Here is a 10,909-nt window from a genome sequence, read left to right as displayed (position 1 = left end):
GCAGCAATGAAGGAATGAAAACCCAAAATCCCTGTAAACGTTCATTAAAATTAATTAAATTTAATAATAAAAAAAGAAGTGCTGGAAGAAAACTTCCCAGGTATTTTGATGAATGGGGAATCTGCATTCAAGAAGCACAGTGAACATCAAATAGACTAGACTCCAAAAGAAAAATATCAAGACATATCATAGTAAAATTAGGCAAAATAAAAGGATAAAATTCTAAAAGCAGTACAAGAAAAGCAAAGAGTCACCTACAAAGGAGAAACAATTAAATGGATTCTGATTTCTCAGCAGAAATCACGTGAACTAGAAGACAGTTGGATGGCATATAAAGAAAGTTGAAAGAAAACAATTGCCAGGCCAAAGATCCTGTACCCAGCAAAGCTCTCCATCAAATATGAAAGAGAAATTAGATCCTTTGAAGAAAAGAAGGGATGTAAGGAATTTGTGAAAACAAGACCAAAACTAAAGGAAATTTTAAGTGAATTATTTCACACAGAGATGCTAAAGGAAAATACATGGACCATTGTAACCCGAAACAACAGAAAGAAACATGACAAAATCACAAAAGTCATACTTGGCCTGATAATAATCACATTTAATGTGAATGGGCTAAATGAAAGACTTAAGGGGGGGAAAAGAGTTGCAGATTGGATGAAAAAACAAAGCTCATCAATATGTTTCCTACAAGAGACAAATTTAAATAAAAGAAGATAAAGACAGACTCAAAATCAAAGGCTGGAAAAAATTTATACTAAGCAAATGGCAACCTCAAAAAAACAGGTGTGGCAATATTAAACTCTGATAAAATACATTTCAGAATGAAAACCACCATAAAAGATAAAGAAAGGCATTAGATATACTGATTACAGGCTCAATATCAAGAAAACATAACAGGTCAACATTTATGCACCAAATTATAGTCCTGAAAAATAAAACAGTGGTTAATAGAACTAAAGAAAGAAATAGATAACACCGCAATAGTGGTAGATTTCAACACACCACTATCACCAAAGGATAGGTCAACCCAAAGAAACTCAGCAGGACGGAATGGCAGCCCTGACTGAGCAGGAGCCCTGGTGGAGCAGCAGCCCTAATGGAAGAATCAGATGCTTCAGCAAAGTGGACAGCTAGAGGACATGGGTGGAGAGCAGCGCTACACAGCAGAAAGCAGTGTGAAGCGGGTGGAGAGCATGTGCTGAGGATGGGTGACTTGGCAGCTTAACCTCTGTGAACAGACTGCCAGTCCTGAACCCTCAGCGGTGCCCATTCTGGCTCCTTCCCCTGGTGGTGGTGCCCCAGCCCTGTGCCCTCACGCCCCCGCCCCCCAGCCTCATGACCTTGTCCCCTCCCCGCCCCCCAGGACAGCACCACAACCGCGTGCTCCTCACCCTCTGCACAGCCCTGCACCCTCAGCTCCACCCCAGGACCACTAGAGACTCCTTCATGCCACACAGAGACAGACCAACATAGTGAGCTGTGGACAGTAGGATTTTGAATCGGAACTTTTGTTGGAACAAGCCCTTTCAGAACTACAGGAACACAAAGCCACACCGTGAATCTAGCCATCACCCAAAGCCACCAGCCGAGCTGCTGTAGGGCTGATCTGGTAGAAGAAAGGCCAGTAGGATCCTGACTGGATTTTCCAGTGCACCACCGATTGCCTGGGAGAGCACCCAGGGGCAAGCCCACTAGTGGGAATTTGGGTGAACTCTCTTAGGCCATGCCAACTGCCCAGAAATGAGCCAGCCAGTGGTAATTTGTCTGAAATTTTGTGGATACTGCAGACCAGCCAGAGGAGATTGGTTTGGTGGGAATTTGACATTGACTTTTTGGGTCCCTTTGGACCTGCTTGGGCAGGGGCCACTGTGTGAGGGCACCTGCATAAGTGTTACTGGGAAGGGACCACTGAATAAAAACCATTGGGTGGGAGATGGACAGCTGGAATTTGAGTAGGGATCCCAATCAAGAGCACTTCTGGACAGATGAGGTCTGAGTGAGGTCCCCCAAGAGGTTGACCTGCCCTTGTGATCACCCCATCCCCATGCCTGCCCCAAACCATTTGGCTCCACACCTGTGCCTACACGTCTGGTCAATCAACTTGTCTTTAATGTGGAGCACCCTGACCTGTCTTCCTTATAAGAGGCTGTTCTCACAGGCTCTGAACTGACATTTCACTCTAGTCAGAAGTTCAGAGAAAAGCGTAAGTGGCATAGCTGCCAAACTGATCTCTAGAGTATTGTCTTCAGATTAAGAACATATAAATGTCTCGAAGACAGAAAGCTATCCCACACACTCACACTACACAAGTGCAAACCAAGATGTCACCCCCAAAGGGTAACACAGTATCAATGGACTTCCTGAAGCCAGAAAGTCTGATGGAACTTTCAGACACAGAATTTAAAAGAACAATAACTGAATATTTTCAATGGATGAAAGACAAACTTAAAGAATTACAGGATTCTACAAGCAAAAATCAGGAGGAGCTAAAAAAAAGAAAAAACAATCCAGAACAATATAGAGAAAACAAGCAAGGCATTTGAGGCACCAGAAAAACAAGAAATCACTATCCAAAATATAAGGTCCAATGTTTCAGATGCTGTCAAGATGATGGAGGGACACATGAGCAGAGTTGAGGAGATAAAACACAGAACCAGTGAAATAGAAGACAGAATTGTCTCCACTGATCTGCTAGAGCAAAAAGCAGACTCAAAAAAGAAGGAAAAAGAAAAAAACCTAAGAATAATGTGGGACACCATCAAGAGAAATATGCACATCATTGGGATCACAGAACAGGAAGAAGCAAGTAAAGGCACAGGAAAAGTTGTGGAAGAATTACTAGAGGAAAACTTCCCAGGCATAATGAAGAATGAGAGAATATATATTCAAGAAGCTCAGTGAACACCATATAGACTAGACCCCAAAAGAAAAACATCAAGGCATAGCATAGTAAAATTTGCCAGAACCAAAGATAAGGAGAGAATCCTGAAAGCAGCATGGGAGAAACAAAGAGTAATTTATAAGGGAGAGCAGATAAGATTGAGTGCAGATATCTCAGCAGAAAACATACAAGCAAGAAGAGAGTGGAAGGACATATATCAAACACTCAGAGAACACAATTGTCAACCAAGAATACTGTACCCAGCAAAATTATCCTTCAAATATGAAGGAGAGATCAAGATATTTCCAGAGAAGCAGAACCTAAGAGAGTTTGTAAAAACAAGACCAGAGTTGCAGGAAAGACTCAGAGATGTCCCTATTACAGAGGTACTCCAAAAAAGCAGCATGGACCAAAGTAACTAGCAACAACACCAAAAGAACTCAACGCAATGATAGCAATAAAACCTTACCTTTCAATAATCACACTGAATGTGAATGGTTTTATGTTTATCATAAGAGTACAGAATGAGGTTTGCAAAGTGGATTATATTTGGGGTGGGGGGTGTGCGGGGGGGGGACTGTGTACCAGTGAAGGAGTTTTTCTTTTGCTTTTCAAGGAGAGGAAAGAACGGGGGGTGGGGGGGGGTGGGCAGGGAGAAAAGTGCAACAAGGAATGAATGGAATTCCAAAATCTCTGTAGATGTTCATTGAAAATAAAAATAAATAAATTTAAAAAATGCACCGTTGAAGAGAAAAAGAGTAGCAGATTAGATAAAAACCCAAAGTCCAACCATATGCTGCCAACAAGAGACAAACCTGAAAAATGAAGATACAGAAAGACTAAAAATAAAATGGTGGGGGAAAATATACCAAGCAAATGGCAACCAGAAAAAAAGCAAGAGTAGTGATATTATTCTCTGATAAAATAAATGTCAAAGTAGAAACCATCACAAAGGACAAGGAAGGCCACTACATAATGTTGAAATGGTCAATAGAACAAAGCAATAATAAATATCTATGCACCAAATGAAAGACCTGCAAAATACATAAATCAAACATTAACAAAACTATAAAATGTAATAGACAACACTACCATAGTGGTTGGAGATTTCAATACACCCCTCTCAAGAAAAGATAGAACTACCAGAAAGGAACTCAACAAAGATACTGAAGAATTAAACCACACAATAAACCAACTTGACCTCAAAGATATTTATAGGCTAATGCATCCCAAAAAATCACAGAGTACTTTCTTCTCCAATGTGCATGGAACGTTCTCCAGATTAGATCATATTCTAGGTCACAAGGCAAGCATCAATAAATTTAAAAACAGAAATAATAGGAAGCATCTTTTTAGACCATAATGCTACAAAATTAGAAATTAATAATAAGAAGATAAAGGAGAAAAAAACATACATTTGGAAGCTGAGCAACACCGTCCTTGAACATGATTGGGTACGAGAAGAAATAAAAAATGAAATTAAAAAGTTTCTTAAAACAAATGACAATGAAAACACCACTTACCAAAACCTATGGGAAACAGCCAAAGCCGTAATCAGAGATCAATTTATAGCAATAAGCAAACACATAAAAGGCAGGAAAAATTGACCATTGACTCTTTAACCCAACATCTCCAGCAAATTGAAAAAGAACAGAAAGAAAACCCAACATACTCTAAAAAAACCTTAATTATAAAAGTTAGAGCAGAAATAAATGAAATAGAAAACAAAAACAAAACAAAAAACAATTGAAACTATCAACAAAACTAGGAGTTGGTTCTCTGAAAAGGTAAATAAAATCAACAAACCATTAGCAAAACTCACAAAAGAAAAGGAGGAGGAGGAGAAAAGAAATGAATCAGGCAACATCACAACAGAACCAACTAAAACAAAAAAGTTAACATAAGAGTCTTATGAAAAACTATACTCAAACAAATATGAAAACCTAGAGGAAATGGATACTTAGAAATGCACAACCTACCTAAACTGACACAAACCGAAATTGAACATCTCAACAGAGCCATTACAAAATCCATTACAAAAGAAGAAATTGAAAAGGCAGTAAAACAACTTCCAGCCAAAAAAAACCTTGGACCAGATGGTTTTACAAGTGAATTTTATCAAATATTCAGAGAACTTTTCTCACCAATTCTACATAAACTCTTTTAGAAAACAGAAAAAGATGAAATTCTTCCAGAGTCGTTCTATGAAGCAAACAAACATATCTTTCATACCAAAGCCAGGAAAGGACACCACCAAAATTAAAAAAAACTATAGGCCAATATCTCTTATGAACATAGATATAAGATATTGGCCAAAAGAATCCAATGATACATTAAAGAAATAACTCACCATGTCCAAGTGGGATTCATAACAGGTAAGCAAAGAACAACATGATCCTATCACTTGATGCAGAGAAGGCCTTTGAAAAAAATCCAACACCCTTTCCTCATTAAAACAATCAACAAAATGGGACTAGAGGGAAATTTCGTCAACATAGTAAAAAGTATTTATGAAAACCGGAGAGCCAACATTGTTCTCAATGGAGAGAGGTTGAAGGCATTCCCTTTGAGAACAGGAACTAAGCAAGGATTCCCACTATCACCTCTCCTATTCAATATTGTATTGAAAGACTTAGTGATAAGACAAGAGAAGCAAATAAGAGATATCATAATTGGCAAAGAAGAGGTAAAATTATCTCTCTATGCAGATGATATGATAATATACTTAGAAAATCCTAAAGACTCAGCAAGAAAACTATTAGACATAGTTGGACCAAAGTAGCAGGACACAAGATCAACATAAAAAATCAGTTGGATTTCTCTACAGTGACAAAGAGAATATAGAGCTGGAGCTAAGAAAAACAATACCCTCCACAATAGCTAATCACAAGATTAAATACTTGGGAGTAAATCTAACCAGAAGCGCAAAGGATCTATTCAAAGTAAATTACAAAACATTACTACAAGAAACGAAAAGAGACCTGGAGAAGTGAAAAAATATCCCTTGCTCATGGATAGGAAGAGCCAATATTGTGGAAATGGCAATACTACCAAAGACAATGTACAAGTTCAATGCAATCACAATACAAATACCAGTCCCATTTGGTAATGACATGTCAGATAAGGGACTTATATCTAGAATTTATAAAATACTTGAGCAGCAAAGCAAGATAAAGGTAAACAAACCAATTGAAAAATGGACACAGGATATGAACAGACACTTCATCAGAGAAGACATTCAGATGACCAACAAGCACATGAAGAAATGTTAGAAATCACTAGCTCTAAGAGAGATGCAAATGAAAACAACTATGAGTTACCATTTCACCCCAGTAAGAATAGCAAAATTTAACAGAACAGCAAGGGGCAAATGCTGGGAAGGTTCTGGAGAAACTGGAACCCTTATTCACTGTTGGTGGAAGTGTAAAATTATGCAATCACTGTGGAAGGTGGAATAGCGCTTTCTCAAAAAGTTGCAAATAGAAATACCACTTGACCCAGCAATTCCACTACTGGGAATTAACTCCAAAGAGACCATAACTGCCACCCAAACAGATATATGCACACCTATGTGTATCGCGGCTGTGTTCACAATAGTAAGGAGTTGGAAACAACCTAAGTGCCCATCGACAAACGAATGGATAGAGAAGCTATGGTATATTCACAGAATGGAATACTATGTTGCAAGGAACAAGGAACTAATGCAATATTATTTAAAATGGGTGACCCCGGAGGACATTATGCTGAGTGAAGTATCTCAATCACAATAGGACAAATACTGCATGGTGCCACTGTTGCAAAACAGGACTGACATTGGGATTGAGGTAGGGGAGACTGAGAAAGATGGGATAAATAATGTATACTGCATTGAAACAGATCAGGTAGAAAACTGTTTAAAAGGGATATGTGATTAAGTATTCTTGTCATGATGGGAGTCCAGAGTGAAGGCTGCTGCATAGTGGAGTGGACTGGGAGGGTGGGGGGATTTTAAAACAATGAAAGAATTTTTCTTTTACTTTTCAAAGAGGGGAGTTTACTGGGGGATAAGGGTAGAAGCAGAGAAAAGTGTAACAATGAATGAATGGAAAACCAAAGTCTATGTAAATGTTCATTGAAATTAATAATAAAAAAATTTTAAAAATATGTGAGCAGAAGGCTGATCATCCTTACCTCCAATGAAGACTCTGGCTGCACCCTCTCCAAGACATATTTGTTTGTTCTATTGGCTGTACGTGGGATGTTCAGTGCTCTTCTCCAACACCACAACTCAAAGGCATTAATTTTTCCTCTGTCATTTTTATTCATTGTCCAGCTTTCAGGTGCTTGGCAAGTATTTGAAAAGACCATGGCCTGAATCAGATGCATCTTAGCCCTCCAACTGATGTTGTTACTCCTCAGTAATTTGAAAAGACCTCTATTTGTGGACTTTCTCAGTGAAATACATTTTTTTTAATTTCCTGAATACTGGAACCAAAAATATTGATTGTGGATCCAAGTAGGATGAAGTTGTTGCCAGTATCAATCTTTTCTCCATCTATCATGATGTTGCCTATCATATGTCCATTGTTAAGAATATTTGTTTTCCTGACATTGAGATGCAATCCATATTGAAAGCTTTATTCTTTGATCTTCTGTAAAAAATGTTTTAAGGTATGTCGCATTAAAATCTGAGGGAGACTCATCAAGAACCTGTGTTATGCAGATGACACTACCTTGTTTGCTGAAAGTGAGGAAGACTTGAGGCATTTGTTGCAGAAGATTAAAGAACACAAGCTTCAATATGGATTTCATTGGTGGTAGATTGCATATTATTTATTGAACAGATCAGAATAAAACTTATAGATGTAAAAAAAAGAAAGAAACTCAACAAAGATTCAGAAAACCTGAACTACACAATCAGCCAACTCAATCTACTTATTCAGAGAATTGCACCCAAATAAACCTCAATTCACTTTTTTCTCAAGTTCACCTGCTACGCTCTCCTGAATTGATAACCTATTAGGACCCAAAGCAAGGCTTAACAAATTAAAAAACATTGAAATAATACAAAGGATCTTCTCAGATCACAAAGTCATAAAACTAGAAGTTAACCATAGGAGCATAAAGCTTACAAAATCATCCATGCAGAAGCTAAATAACTCTCTGCTAGAACATGATTAGGTTATAAAAAAATAAAAAATGAAATTAAAAAGGTTCTTGAAAGAAATGAAAAAGAAAATACCAAAAGCTCTGGAATACAACTAACGCAGTCCTCAGAGGACAGTTCATAGCAATACACACACACACACACACACACACACACACACACACAAAAGGAAGAAAAGAAAAAAACAATGATCTAACTCAACACCTTCGTCATCTAGATAAAGAACAACAATGTAATCCTACAGCCTCTAGAAGAAAATAAATTTTCAAGATAAGAGCTGGAATTAATGAGATAGAAAACAGAAAAACAATTGAAACCATCAATAAGATCAGGAGCTGGTTTTTTTGAGAGTCAATGAAATTGACAAACTACTGGCAAATTTAAAAAAGAAAAAAAAGAGAAGACACCGATAATTTGATTATGAAATGATAGAGGAGACATCACAACAAAACGAGAGGAAATTAAATCTATAATATGAGAATACTATGATAAGTTATATATACTCTGGTAAACTTGAAAGCCTAGAGGAAATGGACAAATTCCTTGAAACTCATGCCATACCAGGATTTACAAAAGACCCATCCCAAAAGAAGAAATTGAAAAGGTCATAAAAAGACTTCCTCATAAGAAAAGTCCTGGATCAGATAGCCTCACATTCAGAGAGGATCTATCACCAATTCTTACTTAAACTATTTAAAAAAATAGGGAAAAAAGGGGAATGTGTAACCGTAATACCAAAACCAGGCAAAGATATTACCAAGAAAGAAAACTACAGACCAATAGCTCTTATGAATATAGATGCAAAATTTCTTAACAAAATTCCAGCCAATAGAATCCAAAAGTACAACAAAAATAGAATTCACCATGATGAAGTGGGATACAAGTGGGTATGCAAAGATGGTTCAAAATAAGGAAAACAACATAATTCACAATATTAACAAAATAAATAATAAAGACCATATGAACATAGGAATTGATGCAGAAAAGGTATTTGGCAAAATCCAACACAATTCCTGATTAAGACACTCAGCGAAATTGGTATAGAAGTGAATTTCCTCAACATAGTGAAAAGTATATATGTAAAACCAAGAGCCAATATCATTCTCAATGAAGAAAGACTAAAAATATTTTCCTTGTGAATAGGGAACAGACAAGGATGTCCACTGTTAGCACTTCTATTCAATATTGTACTGGAAGTGCTTGCTAGGGCAATACAACAAGAGAAGGAAATAAAAGTTATCCAGATCAGCAAAGCAATGGTTAAAATATTGCTGTATGCAGGTGATATGATATTGTACATAGAAAAACCCAAATACTCAACAATAGCAACAAAAAACCCCGTTAGACCTAATAGACCAAATTAGTAGAGTGGCAGGATACAAGATCAATATCCAAAAAATTAGTGAAATTCCTCTACAGTAACAAGGAGGACTCTGAGAAGGAAACCAAGAAAGCAATACCATTTACAACAGCCAAACACTATTAAGATACTTGGGAGTGAACCTAACTAGAGATACAAAAGATCTATACAAAGAAAACTACAGACCATTTCTGCAAGACACAAAACAGACCTAAAGAAATGGAAAAATGTGCCCTGTTCATTGATGGGATGACTCAATGTTGTGAAAATTACAATCCTGCCAAAAGCAATCTACATATTCAGTGCAATCCCAGTAAAGATACCAAATTCATTTTTCAAGGAAATTGATAGGGAAATGGTCAAGTTTATTTGGAGAGACAGGAGACCCCAAATAAGCAAAACACTTCTGAGAAACAAAAATGCAGTGAAAGGTATAGCACTCCCTGACCTCAAAACCTACTACACAGCAGCAGTAACCAAAACAGCATGGTACTTGTACAACGACAGGTGCATAGATCAGTGGAATAAAATTGAGAATCCAGAAATAGACCAAGCTATCTATGGTAGGGTTTCCCCTACCATATCCTACCAATGACTAGGGAGGATAGAAGGAGAATTGATGCCTTTGAGCTGTGGTGCTGGAAAAGAGTATTGAATGTACTATGGACCTATGGACTGCTAAGAAAACAAACAGATTCATCCTGGAGAGGGTTAAACCAGGCTGCTCCTTGGAGGCAAGGATTCTGGGGCTTCGTCTGACATACTTTGGACATGTTGTAAGGAGGGACGGGTCCTTGGAGAGGGACATCATGTTTGGGAGGGTGGAGGGACAGCGCAGGAGGGGAAGGCCCTCTATGAGGTGGACTGATTCAGTGATTGGGGTAATCGGGATGGGTGTGTCGGAGGCAATGAGATTGGAACAGGATTTATGGCTATTGTACATAAAAGTTGCAAGTGACTTGACGGCACATAATAACAACAACATCTATGGTAGATCTGTCATTGTTCATTGTTCCTGGAAAGTTTTCTTTTAGTGGTTCTTCTACAACTTCCTCTCTGCCTTTACTTGCTTTTTCCTGTTCTGGTGTTCCAATTATGTGCATGTTATTCCTCTTGATGGTGTCCCACATTATTCTGAGGCTTTCTTATTTTTACTTTCTTTTTGATTCTACTTTTGTTCTGGCAGATCAGTGGTGACAATTCTGTTTTCTATGTCACTGGTTCTGTGTTACATCTCTTCAACTCTGTTCATATGTCCCACTTACGTGTTGACAGCATCTGAAACATTGGTCCTCATATTCTGGATTGTGGTTTCTTGTTTTACCAGAGCCTCTAAATGTTTTGTTTGCTTTATCTGCATTGTGCTTTAAAAAAAAATTAGTTCCTTTTGGTTTTTGCTTGCAGTCCTGTAGCTCTTTGAGTTTGTCTTTCACTGTTTGGAAATATTCAATCATTATTTTGAATTCTGTCTAAGAATGTTCCATTGGACTGTCTGGCTTCAAGAAATCCTTTGATACTG

This window comes from Elephantulus edwardii, unplaced genomic scaffold, assembly GCF_000299155.1.
Source record: "Elephantulus edwardii isolate Elephantulus edwardi_28Jun2011 unplaced genomic scaffold, EleEdw1.0 scaffold00421, whole genome shotgun sequence".
NCBI lineage: Eukaryota > Metazoa > Chordata > Mammalia > Macroscelidea > Macroscelididae > Elephantulus > Elephantulus edwardii.
The sequence above is the reverse complement of the archived record's forward strand: the minus strand, read 5'-3'. Positions refer to the sequence as shown.